The following is a 5,503-nucleotide window of genomic DNA, read 5'->3' on the forward strand; positions in this document are numbered from 1 at the left end:
CCTTTGATGAGATGGATCGATTCTGTGACTGGAGAGGTGGGAATAAGTGCATTTGAGATGGCTAGGTTGGCACGCGATAGAAGAACGTATAGAGCTCTTGTACATAGGGTCGCTATGCTTCGCAAGCGACTCGATGGCACATAACAATAAACAACAAGCAATTCACTTCAGTCAGACCCATTATTATTATTACTACATTACAGTGACACTTAAAGTCACATAGCTCATCTGCATAGGTTTTTTTAATTTACAGGTAAAATTTTGGTTTTGTTCTTTACTTATGTCACTTCTATTGACATTACATTCAGCGATTTGCCGGAATTATGATTTACAAATGACATTAGTGCAATTATTTTGGATTATACTCTGTGGTACCTTATACTGTTTATTGTTTCCTAAGCTATTACTGAATACCCTGTCTTGCCAGGTGCAGGAAAAGGTTTACTGGACCAGGTGAGGGAAGTGGCAGGAAATATCATGAGTTATTACAGTTGGTGAAAGCAGTCCGATAAGGTCACTGAAGCACAAAGGAAATCACAAAGCTAGGTAGTGATAGGGGGGCAAACAGTAGGCCGACTGATATAGATCAGTGATAGAAAGGCAGCACAAAAGTTTAGACACCTTACTTTGGGCAATGGGGAGTTAATGTGGTTTTTGAGCAGCAGAGAAATCCCAAGGAAGATGAAGGAGTTTCTATATCAAATCTGTATTTGCTGTGCTTCAAATTAACTCTAACCTCAGAAGACTGCTCCGCTATATTCCAGAAGGGTTAGTGCTAATGTTTTTTGCATATTGTAGGTGAAATTATACCTAGACGACACAGATTAATCCTGCCCCAAAATGATCAGCAATAATTATATGCAGTATTTTGTTCCCATGACCTGCAAGAGGTGGTCAACACACATGAAAGTCTGATGTCACTACATTTTCCAAGGTCTCAGTCATACAGTCATGACTATGGAGTGGCAGGTAGTTTTCATAGTACATGTAGCATCAGATAAAGATGCTGCAGCAGACAGCAAAGGCAGAAGAGTCAAATTTATTTGCAACTAGACAATCAAGATTGTACATGGGAGACTCTTTTTCCCCCCTTTTTATGTATGTATGTATGTATGTATTTATTTTGAGACTCTTGATAGAAATAGGGATTTATTTTATTTTTTCTTTTAATTTGCAGAGTAGCAGACATTTGGGACTGAGAAGACTATCAGAGGTAGAAGGCAGAGGCACTAGGTGGTTGTGGTCTGAGAGCACATAAGCTTCATCAAGAAGTAATGGAATGGGAGTGTTTACCCAGCTTATAGAGGCTAAGTGTAGCATTTTAGGATTGCAGGCTCTATTAAATGCTTACCCATAAACAGCCAGCCATTATCCTCAGCTACAGGACTACAAGAACAGCATTATTTTGTTGGGGTCTAGTAGCTGCTGCTGCAAAATATATTCCTTAGCACCTATTATATATCTTTTTTTTTAAAATTATACATTGTTTTTCACACCAGACCTTTCCCCTTTCCTTTATCAATCCCTCCCTCCACCCATTAAATTGTGCGACCCTATGTTAGTTAGTTCACTCAGCATAATGCTCTCCAGTCCCTCTCATGTTAGGTAGTAATTTACATAATGCATTACCCAGAAGAAACACGTCATATTTTTTTATTATAATACCAGAACATTTATTGCATAACTAAACAGTGGAATTCTTAAGATGAACTGGATGCTGCAACAGCTGCCTGCTTGGGTTTTGGTGTTGTTCCTTCACGGAATCCATGCCTGAATCTGCGGTAAACGATCTTTAGATGACTCATGCGACCAGTACCGGTGGTATTTCGCCTTTTAGCCTTGGCGCTCCAGTTATCCTTTCTCTTGCGCTTGGAAGGGTAGCCACACTTGCCACAGGTGGACTTCTGGAGGTGGTAGGCCCTGGAGTCACAGCGTCGGCACAGCGTGTGCATCTTATTGCGACGCTTTCCAAACGATGACGTTCCCATCGTCATCTCGCTTTTGCTGCCGTGACCAAAGAGACCGGAAGCTACAAGTCATATCTTTAAAGAATAATTTTTTCCTTCCTGAAAAGGAAATCTTTTTGCAAAAGTCCTTTCAACTAATATTAAGGATTTATCCTGTGCTATAGGCAGCACAGTGGTGTAGTGTGCAGGGAGCTGTTCTGCTCTCCCAAAGGCAGTGCCTCTGAGGTGGTTCAAATTCATCTGCAGCTCCGAGGAACAAAGATGGACAGTCTCCTCTGATGCTATTTAGTCTCTCAAAATTCCACCGGCTGCTCAGATATGAGTCAGTGTTAATTCAGTAGCAATGAGGTTGAGTGTTTTGATTTTGATTCACTGCCATCACAACATACTCAAGTACAGTAGAAATTGTGAAGATGGTGCAAGACTGAGCCGTGCTTCATTCTGTTGATACGGGTCTGTGAGTCTGGGCTGACTCCATGGCATCTAACAAAATAATTTCTTATAAAATCAAGGAAGTATCCCAGACCCAAGCTAGATGCTTTGCAATAAACGTGAGTTCTGTGCAAACTCCTGAAAAATAAGTTCTTAGAGAGATGGTCTCACAAAAACATATTGTTGTAGTGGCATATAGACAATCTTTAGAGGTCCAGCTAATTGTCTTTCTCAAAAAATAGCTTTGCATCATCAGATTAACTAACTACTATGGACTATGTCCTCTGGTTGTCAACAGTCATGAAGATCTTTTGCTCAGCATTCTCTTGAACACAGAAAAACAGCTACTAAATTAAATAAATCTGTACTAGTTAGTTAATAATCATGAAATGAATTTAACTATAGTACAAGAAGACCCATTAGATGATATAGTTAAATGTTTTCTATGTAAATCTGTTATGCAAAGTTCTTTTTTTTGAGAATGGTATTTAGCTGTACCTCCAAGGTTCTAGAATGATATAATTAGCTCTCCTTAGCATATATTTAAGGAATGATGTGGTTAAAAGGGTCTGCTGCTCATTAAAACACTGGTGATTCAAATCTTCCAGCTCCTTCATAGAAAGAAGGGAGTGGTACGATGAATTGATATGGTCCTTCCATCCATAGCCTCCCATTTTGTGATGAAGTATATTTATAGTATTAACGAGATAAGGTTAGAATGGGATACAAGCCCTACCTTACTAGAAGCCTAGATGAACTCATGAAGGCTCAGTGCTTGCACTCTTTAGGGACACTAGCTCTCCTGGAACACAGCATCGAGCTGCACTGCAGTTGAATGACTACAGGATCCTAGCCCATTGCTCACCAGTCTCTGCATCATCAGCTTACATCACCAACAGTACGTGAATCATTGCCCTGATGAATTTTGGGCTAATGTGAGACTTTCCAAGGGACATAGAAGAATGGGAGAACTGAACAGAGCATGAACAACTGATGTAGGAAATGATGGAATAGTATAGCTGATGAAACATTTGGGACATTTTAGTGAGTAGTCTTATATAGATCTAAGCAGGACAAAAAGTAATGGCAATGGAGAAGTCTATGCCAATAAAGATTAATCTTGGAAACCCTATTGTGCATTTCTACTCTGTCCTATTTGGTCACTTTGAGTAAGAATTGATTTATGGCCGTGAATAAGGGGATATTATGGTTAAATGCCTGGCTAAAAACTGAAAAATTAGTGGTTCATATCCAGCAGCTGCTCCATAAAAGACCTGGGATGTCTGTTCACATAAAGCTTACATAGGCTAGGTGGGGTAGATCCATTGTGTGATATAGGGCTGCTATAAGTAGAAATGTCATTAATATCACATGCAAGCAAGAAAGTTATCCAAAAATGACAAGAGCAACATGTCAACAGAGAACTGCCAGATGTACAGGCCAGGTTTAGAAGAGGCCGTGGTACTAGGGATATTATAGCTAATGTTAGATGAATCTTGGCTGAAAGCAGAGAGTATCAGAGGAATATCTATCTGTGTTTCACTGACTATGCAAAGGCTTTTGACTCTGTGGATCATATCAAACTGTGGCTGACTCTAAGAAGAATGGGAATCTTAGAATATTTGACTGTGATTATGCTAAACCTATACTTGAACCAGGAGGCAGTAGTCAGAACAGAGCAAGGAGACAGTGCATGGTTCAAAATCAGGAAGAGTGTCTGCCAGGGATGTATACTATCTTCATCCTGTTTCAATCAATATGCAGAACAGATCATCTGAGACCCTGGGGTCTATGAGGAGGAATGTGGCATCAGGATTGGAGGAAGATTCATCAATAACCTGCGTTATGCAGATGACACAATCCTGCTTGCTGAAACTGAGGAGGATGTGAAATGCTTGCTGTAGAAGGTCAAGGACTGCAGCCTTCAATATGGATTGAAGTTCAATATCAAGAAAACAAAGATTCTCACCACTAGGTCAATTGGCAGCATCATAATGGATGGCGAAGAGGTTGAGATACTTAACAGTTTTAGTTTGCTTGGCTCCACAATCAATACGCTTGGTTCCACAATCAATACTCTTGGCACCAGCAGCCAGGAAACCAAGAGATGAATTGCCTTGGGAAAGTCAGCTGTCAGGGACCTCGCCAGAGTACTGAAGAGCAATGACGCAAGGCTGTTGACTAAGGTGTGCCTGATCCAGGCCTTAGTCTTCGCAATTGCATACTATGCAAGAGAGTTGGACAGTGACTAGAAATGATAGAAAGAGCTATGATGCTAGAGAAGAGTGTTGAATATGAATAGGGACATGGACTGCTAGGAGAACAAACAGGTTTGTCCTGTAGAGGGTTAAAACAGGCTGCTCCTTGGAGGAAAGGATTCTGAAGCTTTGTCTAATGTATTTTAGGCATGTTGAAAGGAGGGACCAGTTCTTGGATAGGGACATCATGTTTGGGAAGGTGGAGGGACAGTGCAAGAGAGGAAGACCCTCAATGAGATGGATTGATTCTGTGATTGGGGTTATGGGAGTAAATGTGTAAGAGACAGTGAGATTGTCATAGGATAGAGCAGGGGTTAGGGCTCTTGGACATAAGGTTGCTATAAGTCACAAGTGACTCAATGACATATAACAACAACAACAACATAAATAGAAATCAATTTGATACATCTAATAACAACATGACACCAGAATGTGAGCAGCATGAGGCCAGGTACTGTTTCCACTGTTGTCCGCAACATGTTTCCAGCATCAAACATGAGCTCTGTCTCCCAATAGATGTCCACTGAGCGTTTGATTAAATAAAAGATGGAGAGACTTGATTACCTACTGCTTAAAAGAATCACACAGGTTATTTTTTATTTATGAAACTGAAGTTGCCAAAAAGAAAACCTTCAGCACCACCAATCCCCCACATAATAATATACAGTTTGGCAAGTAAAGAAAAATGCTAGATCACATACTAGCTCTGGAAATTGTGTAGACTTGGATAAAGACCAGCAATGTTCAGGCAGATCATGAGCTCAGCCTGTACAAGATTAAAGTAGTAAATTAGGTAAATTTATCATTTAAATGAACTACAAATGGGAATCTGAGATAAGCTGACTT

The 5,503-nt window shown here is 40.2% G+C and overlaps 1 pseudogene; it reads right to left on the reverse strand.

Moving 5' to 3' along the window:
• Positions 1-1,673: 1,673 nt before the first annotated feature.
• On the reverse strand, positions 1,674-1,994 carry LOC102852646 (annotated as a pseudogene).
• Positions 1,995-5,503: the final 3,509 nt, after the last annotated feature.

The sequence above is a fragment of the Elephantulus edwardii genome, unplaced genomic scaffold (assembly GCF_000299155.1).
Source record: "Elephantulus edwardii isolate Elephantulus edwardi_28Jun2011 unplaced genomic scaffold, EleEdw1.0 scaffold00082, whole genome shotgun sequence".
Classification (NCBI taxonomy): Eukaryota; Metazoa; Chordata; class Mammalia; order Macroscelidea; family Macroscelididae; genus Elephantulus; species Elephantulus edwardii.